Source organism: Schistocerca piceifrons, chromosome 1 (genome assembly GCF_021461385.2).
Source record: "Schistocerca piceifrons isolate TAMUIC-IGC-003096 chromosome 1, iqSchPice1.1, whole genome shotgun sequence".
In the NCBI taxonomy this organism is placed as follows: Eukaryota; Metazoa; Arthropoda; class Insecta; order Orthoptera; family Acrididae; genus Schistocerca; species Schistocerca piceifrons.
In genome coordinates this window covers 919,095,358-919,109,281 of record NC_060138.1, presented here as the reverse complement: position 1 = coordinate 919,109,281, position 13,924 = coordinate 919,095,358, and positions in this window count along the sequence as shown.

The following is a 13,924-nucleotide window of genomic DNA, read 5'->3' as shown; positions in this document are numbered from 1 at the left end:
TGCACACGCCCCACACCATTACAGAGCCTCCACCAGCTTGAACAGTTCCCTGCTGACATGCAGGATCCATGGATTCATGAGGTTGTCTCCATATCCGTACATGTCCGTCCGCTCAATACAATTTGAAACGAGACTCGGTCAACCAGACAACATGTTTCCAGTCGTCAACACTTCAATGTCAGTGATGACGGGCCCAAGCGAGGCGTACAGCTTTGTGTCATGCAGTCGTCAAGGGTACACGAGTGGGCCTTCGGCTCCGAAAGCCCATATCGATGACGTTTCGTTGAATGGTTCGCACGCAGACACTTGTCGATGGCCCAGAATCGAAATCTGCAGTAATTTGCGGAAGGATTGTACTTCTGTTACGTTGAACGTTTCCCTTCAATCGTCGTTGGTCCCGTTCTTGCATGATATTTTTCCGGCCGCAGCGATGTCTGATATTTGATGTTTAACCAGATTTCTGATATCCACAGTACATTCGTGAAACGGTGGTACGGGAAAATCCCCACTTCATCGTTACCTTGGATAAGCTGTGTTCCATCGCTTGTGCGCCGACTGTAACACCACGTTCAGACTCATTTAAATCTTGGTAACCTGCTACTGTAGCAGCAGTAGCCGATCTAACAACTGCACTAGGCACTTGTATTATATAGGCATTGCCGACCGCAGCGCCGTATTCTGCCTGTTTAAATATCTCTGTGTTTGAATATACATACCTATACCAGTGCTTGGCGCTTCAGTGTTTGTAGTTAAGTCAATGTCAAAAAATTTCATGCACCTTTATGCATGAATGTAAAGTCATTACATTTTAGACATAAAAATTTATACGTCCAAGTGCTAATCCGTCTCGCCTGTTGCCAACGGCACCCTTACGTCATCCTGTAGGTCGTTCTTTAAGTTTTTTCTTACTGCGCGAAATATACAAATAATATCCTTAATGTTGTATTGTAGTTTTCTTTTGAAAACCAATTTATTTGCCAAGATCACTATGTTAACACAGTTACTGAATTACTAGTTTCGCCAATGTGTAGTGCCATCCTATGACCCATAAAACCGGGAAGTTGTAGTTACATCATACAACTTTTCTGCCACATGAGGACTATACAATATGCACAAAAAAGTTGAGGCCTTGCAGTGACATGGCAGGTATTCCATCATAAAGTATGTACACTGTCGCCACGCCAACAGAGATGCGAGTGCAGCACCAGCCGCGTTGCTACTGAAGGTCCTTGAGTTAGTTAGTTAGTTAGTTAGTTACGTGTTCCATTGATCAATAGCACGGAAAACCGTTATGATGTGGAACGTATCAAAAGCACAATAAATGCGCACAGGAAATATTTTTTTTTCTGTTTTTACATTATAGTGTTATACCTAAATATTTCTGTTATCTATCCCATTCCCTTAAATGGAAAAAATGCATATATTATATCTCCAGACTTATTTACCCATATTCGAGAATTCATGTATGGTATAGATGGAGTTGTCAAGGAGGTATGATTTCAATTTGTTTTTGAAACTATTACTGCTGTCTGTCAGACATTTTATTTCATCTGCTAATTTATCAAAAAGTTTTATAGCAACATATTTTACACCTTTCTGTTCCAAAGATAGGTTAAGTAAAGGATAGTGTAGGTCCTTCTTTTTTCTGGTATTGTAATTATGAATGCTGCTGTTGAATTTAAACTGGTCCATGTTATTAAGAAAAAAATTCATTCCTGAGTAAATGTACTGTGAAGCAGTTGTAAGAATTCCTAACCCTTTAAACAGATGCCTACAAGATGTGCGACTATGAACCCCACACATTATTCACAATACTTTCTTTTTAGCAGTGAATACCTTTTGCCTAAGTGTTGAGTTGCCTCAGAATATTATTCTGTATGACATCAGAGAATGGAAGTATAGAAAGTATGTTAGCTTACTAATTTCTACATTCTCAAAATTGGCAATTTTTCTGATTGCAAAAGTTGCTGAACCTAGTCGCTTTAGAAGATCCAAAGTATGAATTTTCCAATTAAGATTCTCATCTATATGTACACCCAAAAACTTAGTATGCTCTACCCTTGCTACTGACTTCTTTTGATGTGTTATGTTTATTGAAGGAATTATACTTTTTGCAGCAGAAAATTGGATGCACTGTGTTTTTTCAAAGTTCGGAGCTAGCCCATTTGCAGAAAACCAATTAATGACTTTCCCGAAGACCTTATTTGTATCATTTTCTATCGGACTTTCTTTTACAGGCTTAATAATCATGCTTGTATCATCAGCAAACAGCGTCAGTTCAGCTTCTTGTTCCACGTAAGAAGGGAGACCATTCACATATATCAAGAACAGGAGGGGACCCATGATCGAACCTTGTGGAACACCTAATGTAGCTTTACCCCAGTTAGATGAAGTGGCAAATCCCTTTGAATCACTTGAAACATATAAAGAGACTTTTTGCTTCCTGTTCTGTAGATATGACTGAAACCACTCATATGCTGTTCCATTTATACCATAGAATTGTAATTTCTCTAACGTGATGTCATGGTTCACACAATCAATTGATAGACGCCCGACGACGCGGTTCCTCACCACCGCATCAGTACCAAGCCTGCATGCGCCGGCTGGAGGCGTTGGAAGGGATTGGGGGGGGGGGGGGTGAGTTGGGGGGGGGGGGGGGGAAGAAGATATAAAGGCAGCACCTAGTAAATATGACGCAGTCATCAGGAACGCCTGAGGATGGCAAGAAGCTGCACGAACTGTATTATAAACACATCAATGCGAATTTTTGGGAAAATCGTTAAAAATAAGCAGGAAACAAATTAGAAAACACAGGAAGAATAATGTGTCTTCACAGCTGGTAGATCAAGTGGAGACCGTATTTTCATATTAAGACACATCTTAGAAAAACATAGGGAAAAATCAGAAAACATAGGATTAAATTTCATATATTTAGAAAAAGCATGTGATAGATTATTACATATGGCGAACATAAAAGGTCCTTTAACTAAAGTAGTGCTAGAAATATATAAGATAGCAAACGTCAAGTGAAAATTGGTAATAAACGTTCATAGAAAATTTAGAACAAGCAAGGGTGTGTTACAAGGCTGCCCCATGTCTCCAACATTATTTAAAATCTATATAGACAGAAGTCTTAAGACATGGTCTCATAAATGCAATGGGATCGGGCTAGAAATTAAAGATGGAGTTTATCTACATCACATACTATTTGCTGATGGTCAAGTAGCTATAGCTCAAGACGGGGAGGATGCAAATTATATATGTAATCAGTTAGAAATGGAATACACACACACTGGAGAGTGAAGTTTAACATGAAACAGAATACCCCACTAATGGTCCAGGCGACTCATAAAGAGACGGAAAGAGAATTAAGAAGATCAATACTTTCTGTTATTTGGAATCCATTTTACAGACTGAAGGTAAAACGAAGGGAGAAATTAATAAAAGTATTAGCAGTCGAAGGAAGATCACTGGGACGCTCAGCTTTGTCTTATGGAACAGAAATGTAATAAACCGAAATTAAAGAATCATATACAGAGCAGAATCATATCAGAGAGAATAGTTGTATAGGGAATGGAGACATGCACTACTAATCTGAAACATGTATAAAAAACTGCAAGCAGTAGAAACGGACTTCTGGAGAGGATCGGCAAAGATTTCTAGAAAAGAGAAAATAAGAAACGACAAAATAATAAAGAGAATCGAAGTAAGAGAAAGAATACATGAAGTGTTGGATAGAAGAAAGTTACAAAGTTACGGGCATGGAAGAAGAACAGAGGAGGCCGAAATACCGAAAATTTTCCTGGAATGGGAATCGAAGGGAAAGAAAAGAAGAAGACGCCCTATGACCACCTAACTCCAAAATGTAAACTAACAATGAGAAGAATCGGCGCAGAGGAGGAAGATATAAGATCAAAACATCTGGGGGCGGGGGGACGTCCTGAGAAGAAAAATTAAAATCTTATGTAACAAATGTAATAATTTCCGAGTACTTGCTATTTTAGAGGAAAACCTTTGCACAGAGGAAAATCTCAATTTAAAAAAATTAACGATAAACTATGTAAGGTTGCTAGCTTATTTTTTGGTATTCAACGAAAGTAATGTTGGCTGTATTTTTATACGACGTATTTTTGTACACTGAATACCTTTCAAACAGGATACTTCAATAGTCGATGTGATACGCCACAGTGGTTCCGAGTATAAGCAACGTGATCATTGGTTGTCATTAGCATTGCCGTAGTCAGTTTAGCATTCAGTGAGAAGTATGTGAAGGAGTCGGGTGTTGGTCTTGCTGCTGAGCGGTCCTGAAATAGCTAGCGGAGCACAGAGGTACAAATGCAGAGAATGTGGAAGTTTGCAAGTATGATTTGGTAAAGACTGCTTTGAGAAGTGTAAAGATTTTCAGATAAAGTTGTTGCTGCATTGTTCGTGCACGAGTACTTTATGATAAGTTTGTGAAAGGCAAAGTTTTGGTGATTTTTCTTTATTGTTTTGGGGCATTTAGTCTGATTGTCGAGACGAGATCAAGAAAAAGTAATAATTCACATAGCTTGCACTCACTCCTGTGCCATTTCAGTAACTAATCTCCTACCAGAATAATATATTTTTGTAAAGTGATTATTGTAAAGATGATCTCAATTGCTAAGGAATCAGAGCTTCAACACAGTCTTTCAATTATTTAATAAGTGGAGTTCCTTCCACCGTCTCCTCACGTAAAGTTCGTTTTTTAAATGTGTGTCGCCTCACTGCTCTGAGCAGAGCAGTCATCCAAACGTAGGCACGGTATGCTTAGTATAGCTGCTCGTTGCACTTGCGCAATTTTTTTCTTTTTTTTAGCTGGTTTCCTGCTGCCCTGCATTTTAATGTACATCATTTTCGAGCAGTACCGATATTCCTCTGCCACAGGTAGGTCTCTAAAATTCGTTAGGGCCAATTTAATAGTGCAGTCAGAACGGAGTAAGATCATTCACAGCTAAGCGTTGCATTTCAAAATTATTATCACGTTCAATTTAAATAAGGATCAGTTCAGCTTTCTGTTCTTATGCAGACAGTCTTATCCTCACATTTCAGTGTTACTTTCTCGTGTGCATCATTTAATGGTTGGAATTTCATTTATTTTGCGTACAGCAATTTAGAGGGCATTTCATAGATGCAGTTTAGACATTTACTCTTTCAAAATTCGTCTTGTGATTTTACATAGAATTTTTATTCTCTTAGCTTAGTGCATTGGACTTTCAAGCCACGAGCTGTATCGTCACCCATTGTAGCACTGTTCACTGCGCTGCACAATACTGTTTCACAGGATAGTTTATTTAATATACACTCCTACATTTTGTAATTATTTTTTGTGAAAGTTACACTGTGATACAGTTGCGACTGGATTCCGCGGATCTTTTTATCAAATAGCGTTTACATAATCACATACTTCTATTGCTTAGCTTCACGTTCAACGCAGACATAATCGATAGTTTAAGCATAGGAAACCAGTCCAGTTTGGTTTACAACAAAAACACACTAAAGACCAACAGAAAACAATATCAAACTGTCACAATTATCACTGTACCTCTTAATGGTCCTCATACATATGCCATGCTAAATAAATCATTTACAAGTAAAGCCGCTATTTCTGGAAAAAAATATAACGTATCTCTTCTCTTTATATTCTATTTTACTCCGTTCACAGGTCCTGGCAGGCCCATCAGCACCGACCGGCCGCCTTGACATCCTCTGCCTATGGCGCCTTCGAATGCGGTATGGAGGGACAGCAGACCATTCTCCCAGCCGTTGTCAGTTTTCGTGATCCGGAGCCACTGCTGCTCAGTAAAGCAGCTCTTCAACTGGCAACAAGCTTTAGTCCTCCCACCAAGGGAAAAATTCTTGGCAGTACTGATAAATGAACCCAGGTTCTCCGCATGCCAGTCAGACGAGCTGACCACTCAGCTACGGAGGCCGATTATTTAACTCCTACTGGTAGCTTAGTACTTTCTCCATTACAGCTGTTCGTCTCAAATAAATTGTCTAAGTAATATATTTAAGTGATTAACATTGCAAAATCACAAGTTAATGTAAAGCGAGGTAAGTCACTGCAAATGTAAAATGCTGTACCTTAATAACCTGAGTAACTGCCAGAATTTTGACTGCAAGGGTGCAAATGTGCATGCATTGTGTTGTACAGGTACCAGATGTCAGTTTGTGTGATCGGAACGGTTAATTCTGTTTGTGGATGATGCTGGAGGTGTCGTCCTATCATCTCCAGTATGTGCTCGATTAGAGACAGATCTGGTGATCGTGCAGGCCAAGGCAACATGTCGACACTCTGTAGAGCACAATGGGTTACAACAGCGGTATACTTTCGAGGGTTATCCTGTTGAAAAACACTCGCTGGAATGCTATTCAGGAATGGCAGCACAACAGGTCGAATCATCAGAATGACGTACAAATCTGCAGTCTGAGTGCATGGAATAACCACGAGAGTCCTCCTGCTGTCACACGAAATCGCGCAACAAACCATAACTCGAGGTGTAGGTTCAGTGTGTCTAGCACGCAGACAGATTGATTGCAGGCCTTCAGCTGGCCTCCTTCTAATCAACACAGAGCCATCCATCACTGGCTTCGAGGCAGGGCCAACTTTTATCAGAAAACGCAACAGGCCTCTCCCTGCCCTCCGATGATCTCTCACTTGACTCATTGTAGTGGCAAATTCTGACACCGAATGTAACAGCAACACCAAAAGCAGTGGGAAGAGGTAGAAAGCACCATATTATGACTCGTCCGAGCTTTCCAAGTGATTTATTCTTTCCAACTACAGTGCCGCGTTCCCCTCGGTCTGTGTCACCTGTCCTGCAATACTGAGGACGCCACCTCAGCGACCCGTCAAGTGCTCTGCTAATGTGTCGACCTTGTACGGCCGCAGTGATATGACGACGTCAGGGCTGCGCCGACAGCCGACTCAGCAGCCTTCGTCCTGTGCTGCCTCAGTGCTGCCCGCTGACAACTGCAAGGTGGCCAGCATCGTGCATCCCCGCCAACGTGGCTTGGGTCGCAGCAACAACAAGCGCCTATGATCCGGCAGCTGAACCTGTGGTCCTCGCCCTGGATTTCTCCAGTGTGTGTTGGGAGCCAAGACGACTGCCTGCAGTAGAGAGCCGTGGAGTGGCCCACCACTGGCTGGCTACAGACCCCACGTTGGCCTCAGAGAGTCGAACCAGTGACCCGCCGTGGACTGGGGCGGTGGTGCCCCGTCTGCTGCTGTGTGTAGCCGGTGGTGTGACACGCCCCGCCGTCCATGAGAGCTGCCACACTTGAATGCTTTGTTAGTGAACTGGCACCTATTTATATGAGGCTGTGCGCCTCTGTTTTGCTAAACGTGCTGCTCCACTGCTCGTACTCGTAACACCTATGCTGGCCAGTGGGTCCCTTCTGGCTGTGACTTGCGCCATGCAAACCGTTGCATGTACTTTTTCCAGCTGTTCTACGCCCCTGTGGCCTCTATTTTACTTTGCAACTGCTGATGAGCGTAACTCACTGTAAGCAGGCCGGCACCTGGCTGTAACTTGCGCATTCAGAAATATTGCACCACAGCTGACTTTTCCTATCCCAAACGGTAGTGCCGCTACAGAAGTTACAAGTGGCAGTGGTTTGGGGTCAGTGGAATACACGCTTTAGAGCGTCTGGCTCGGAGCTGCCCTTGAAGTAACCGACTTACAACAGCTCGTTGTGTCACCGTGGTGACAAGTTGCTCAGATTGCTGCTGCATATACAGTACAATGCACCAGAGCCATACGCCAAATAAGATGGGCCTCAGTCTTGGACGTGTCATGTGGCCAGGTCTTCTTGCAACAGTACATTCTCGTGACCGCCGCTGCCTGCAACCATGTACAGTGGCAACATTCCTACCAAGCCTTTCTGCAGTATCGCAGAAGGAACATACAGTTCCTCGCAGCCCTAGTAGACGATCCCATTCAAACTCAGTGAGGTGGTGATAACGGCGCCTTTGTCGCCTTAAAGGCATTCTTGCCTAACGTCAACTCACCATGTCCAGTCTCAAAGGTAACTAATGCTCGCGACAATTACAGCGTGTATTTAAAAAAAAAATCTGATATGCTTCCACACAATGCTGCAACTGACTCCGCTCTTATGCGACTGGCTGGAAATCTAAATAGATATCATCTTTTAAAAACACGCCTACCAACTTTTGTTCATGTCACACAACTCCTTCTTGGTGGTGCGATTTTTTTTTCCGTCGGTGTGTATGCCTACAGCTATATGACTGCTTTGCAACTCACAATTAAGTTCTTTCCCGACGGTCAAAGTACCACTTTCTTGATCGTTCCTCTCTCGAATAGCACGTGGGAAAAGTGAACACCTAAATCTTACCGTGCGAGCTCCGATTTCTCTTATATTACTACGATGCTCATTTCTCCCTGCGTAAGTGGGTGCCAACAAAATGTTTTCGAATTTGGAGACGGGCCCAGCTGACTGAAATATAATGAAAAGATCAAGCCGCAAGGAAAACGCCTATTGCAATCTGGCTCGCGTATCGTATCCCTTACACTCTCTCCTTTACTTCGCAATAATACAAAACGAGATGTCCTCCTCGGAATTTTTTCGTCGCTCTCCGTCAACCCTATGTGGTAACGATCCCATACAGCGCTGCAATAGTGTAACAGATTTGTTGCATCTTCTAAGCTTTCTGTCAATAAAACGTAATCTTTTCTTCGCCTTCCAGACAGTAGTTTCTGTATGATGGTTACTGTTTTAGTTGTTCGTAACTGACAGCCTTTAGATTTGGGCGATTTATCCCGCAACCAAAATTTATCTGATTCCTCTTAGTAGCGTACTCGCGTGGAAGATCCCATACTTTTGTTTAAGGGCAATTGCCACGTTTTGTACCATGCAAATATCTCGTCTAAATCTTATTGCAATTGGTTTGATCGTCCAATGACGGTAAATGACAGCATCATCTTCAAACAATCTAAGAAGGCTGTTCTCCCAAATCGCTTAGAAACTGTAGAGGTCCTATATCACTTCTGTTGGCCGGCCGCGGTGGACCTGCGGTTCTAGGCGCTGTAGTCTGGAACCGCGTGACTGCTGCGGTCGCAGGTTCGAATCCTGCCTCGGGCATGGATGTGTGTGTTGTCCTTAGGTTAGTTAGGTTTAAGTAGTTCTAAGTTCTAGGGGACTGATGACCTAAGATGTTAAGTCCCATAGTGCTCAGAGCCATTTGAACCAATACTTCTGCTTCACTAGATATCTTCCCGTCAGTTACTTCGAGCTGCGTCCTTCCTGACAGAAAAACGCTAATCCAGTGGCACAATTGTGACGATACACCACAAACACGAATTCTGATTGGAAGCCGCTTGTGAGGTACTACATCTGCAAAGAAACGAGTCCAGTTTATAGTACATCACTACTTGTCACGCTGCTTTACAGCGAATGTTGCTACTTGCTATGCAAAGGAATAAGTAATTCTACAATCGCAGCCTGAAGATCACATGATACCGACCGGCTGCCGTCTCATCATCTGCCGTGCGGCGTCATTTAGTTGCGACATGAAAGTGTATAGGGTCAGCACCATTCTCTCCCTGCCGTTGACAGATTTTCAGGCTTCGAGCCTCCACTTCTCATTCAACTAGCTCCTCAAATGGCTTCACTAGTCTGAGTGCGTCCCGTTCCAGTCCCCCTCTCCAATCTCCTCAACAAAAGTCTTTGGCAGTACCAGGAAATGAAGCCGGATCCTCTGCACGGTAGTCACACACGCTGACTGCTCAGATACTTTTTAATAAATGTCTCTCCAACATTGGAAATAATAAAGAAAAATTAAGAAAAAATTAAATAAAAATGTAATGCCATAAAGTAAAATTTCCCTTTCCCTGATGTAGAATGAAGCTAGAACTATTTATGATTAACCAATTTTTTACATTTTTGTCGCCTCCGGGGGATTTCTTCTGTTTAAATGTGATGCTCCACCTTTCATTATCACCCTACATTCTCGTCCTTAAAGTCTGACACGAATCTTTGATGTTATTGGGTCTCCCTTAGTCTTGAGCTTGGACTTTAACTTTTTTTCTTTTTTTTCACTAACCAGTCCTCTGTCTGAAGTAGTGTTACCTTACCTACAGGTATTAACGTCTAAAGCGGCTTATCCGTCATTAGTAACTATCTTTCCAGTACACATTTCAATGATTGTGGAAGAGAGCTCATAACTTGTCGCCTATAAGCCTTTGAAGTCATTAATGTTGATCATATGAGTATCCGAGGAAGTACTGTGCATCCGAGTGTCCATATTTGATTATGTAATGATGTAATGGGGTGTCCAAGTGCAAGCGCTACGCTTCGCAGTCTGGTTTAGCGATACTTGCGATCTCTAATGTGTTGCCGTCTCTAATGACCTCGATGTTGACGGGACGTTAATCCCAGATATTGTTTCCTTCTATTTTTCGATGCGTTTTCCGCATGATTATTCTTGCCCTTTTTCATATCCATTTCCATGATTTCGTTGCATTTGTAGATGTGTCTCATGTTGGGCCCCTTGTGGCTTAACAGAAAAGGGCTGGAGTTAAATTTCATTCTATTTCTTTCTTCTCGCGTGGGGAAGGTTTTCATGGTCACGTCAAGCGAAACGGCGTTGGAATTCATTGGCAGAAATTGTAGGTGCATACTCTTTCATATTCTGTCCAAATTCTTATGTGAATATTTTGTAATCATGGGACATCTTGGGTGGTACCTATTCTGTGATTTTGAGCTCTTTGTAGGTAGATCCCAAAGTTTACAAATTTATTCAACACGACGTATTTCAGTCTGTACTCAATAGTACTGTTATACATATGCCTACAGGACGTTATGTTCCGATTAACATTGCGGTTATGCTATCTTTATCGAGAGTTTTTACAGTTTGTTCAGTGTGTATTGACAGAGAATGTAGAAGCGTGTTACGCAGACCCGTACCCTCATATAAAACAAGAGCGGCCGTTGTGCTGATGAACCTAACCAGACTACTTACAACGGTCTTGGTGGATCTGTTCCAAGACCACTGGGAGGACGTCAAAAACTGGATTGACAGAGAATCCAGGCGACTCCTCCAAAAGGGCACGATCACAACACAAGTAAGAAACGCACTCCATGTCACTGTAAAAGATCGATCCCGGAAACACAAGTGGCGCTCACAACACGCTGATCACACGCCACGACCCCGCTCCCCCTCCCCCACCCCACCGCATGACCCGCCACACCACACACACCACATCCAACCCGAAACATAAACACACACAAAAAGTGTGTTGAAACACAACCCCACCCACCCCCTTCCCCATCATGGACGAAGTCAGAGAAACTTGAACCTCCTATTCGCAAACGCGAAAGGAATCAATACCAGTCGTCCCCTACTCATACATATGCTTCACAAAGAAAAAATACAGGTAGCTGCTTTCTCAGAAACATGGCTCAAAGATGGAGCCGAATGCGACCTTTCCAAATACAATACATATAGGCAGGATGGCAGAGAAGGAGTGGCCATTTACCTTTGCAATAAAATCGCCGCTAAAGAAATCACCCTTCCAGCTGCCTTTGACAACACAGAAGCCATTGCGATTGAAACGAGAGACAGCAAAAGACGAACTCTCAAAATAGCATCCTTGTATGACTCACCAGAGACGGCACTGCAGGACCAATACATACGATACATCACTTCATTTGACCGCACTATTCTAGTAGGAGATTTTAACACGAGACACCATGGGCTTGGCGACAGAGCAGATAACGGAAACGGACGCAGACTATTTGACATGCTGACCACAGACCCGATCCTCCGACTCCCACTTTACGAACCGACCATGATAGTACATCAAAGAACTTCAGCCCCAGACCACATCCTGCACAGCTCCGACCTAGACAATTCAATTCACCAACCCTGGGTCGGAGACTCCATCACCAGCGACCACCTACCCATCCTTTTTTCCACATTCGCCAACCTCCCCGCTCCACTCCACGCCAACAGAAGTGTGACACGCCAATACAACAGGGCAGACTGGGAAAAATACCAGGACGTGCTCAATGACGAACTATCCATTCCAATAATCATTACTGACGAAGACAACCTCCATCAGATCACCATCAAACTCGAAACAGTCAATACCAAAGCAGTACACGGAGCAGTTCCCACCAGAGTAAAAGAAAACTGGAAACTTGGCTTCCCAGAAGCAGCACAAGACCTAATACGACAGAAGAAACAGCTACAGCGACAGATGAGACGAGCTGACAACCCAGACCTAAAGAGGCAATGGAATAGATTAAATTCTAGACTCAAAAGACTTATATCCCCACACAGACAACGTCAATGGGACGACACATGACGTAAACTGGATTACTGGGATGGGGAAAGTTTTGGAACAGATTCAAAACCCGCACAGGGCAACGCCAGTCATACACTAACACCTTAATAGTGAACCCACAACAGACCCCCTAGAGTAAGCAACGGGCTTCAAAGAAACATTACAAGAAGTATACTCATTTCCAAATGACAAAACATTCTATGACACATTCAGACGACACGTAGACAGACAGCTAGAAACTCTGCTAAACTCCCCAACAATTGAAACCGAAGAACAGCGGTCCCTCACCAAAGACATCACAGACGCAGAAATCGAAGACGCGATCTTCTCAGGACGCAACTAAGCCCCAGGACAGAACGACATCAGATGCATTCACCTACAAAAAAACCCTTCCATACCCTAATCCCCATCCTATCCCTCATCTTTAACTACTGCCTACACAACGAGACAATACCAGCAAACTGGAAGACTAGCAAGACTATTATGATCACCAAACCTGACAAACCTAGGTCAGAACCAAAATCATACAGACTCATATCCCTACTGGACGTGATCGGAAAGACCTCTGAACGAAAAATAACTGACCGCCTAAGAACTTAAAACGAAAGGCCTACTCCCCCTCACACAAGCAGGATTCAGACACAACCACTCGACTAATGACTCGCACCTCAAACTGACAGCCAGCCAGATACCTAGGAGTATACTTAGACAACCAGGGACACTGCACACTTGCAGTGTTCCTGGACATAGAACGAGCTTTTGACAAACTATGGCACTCGGACCTGCTGTTCAAACTAATCAGCATGGGCATCCCAACAGGAGTTGTAAAGCTAATCAAAACATGCATCTCCAACTGGATCTGCAGGGTGCATGTTGCCGATCACGTATCGAAAGTCTTTACCCCACAGGCTGGCGTCACTCAAGGTGGCATCTTGTCCCCACTCCTGTATACCCTCTACATTGCCGATATACCTACTGTAACAATTCCACACGAAGCAGTAGGACTATACGCAAACGACATGGCCTACTGGTGTACAGAATTACGTACAACGACAGTACAACGGAAAACAACTAGATACCTCCAACGATTAGAAACTTGGATGGCAAACTGGAGGATACGGCCTAACCCAACCAAGACACAGACAATCCTCTTCAGGCACAGGTACCTAAGAAAGAAGAAACAACAAAACGAACATGACATACGACAAACACTCTGGAATATACCCTCCAACTAAACGACACAGCCAGATACCTAGGAGTATACTTAGACGCACCTCCTTAAAAAAAAAAAAAAAATACTCAGACAAAAACTAATACGACAGGTACAAGGACGCTTCCACGGCTGCAACACACAAACCACACTGCACACATACAAAACCTTCATTCACCCAGTTTTAGAATATGCAGCAGACCCCCTGGGAAACATACACGCACCAATTGCGAAAAGACTGTTCAGCACAGAACGCAGACTCCTACGCAGTATTGCCAATCTACCTTATATAACACCCGGCAACGAAGTTTACGAAACCACCAGAGTGGAGTCATTACAAGTCAGGCTAGCCAGGCTGAGAGCCAGATACGGCAACCATATCCTA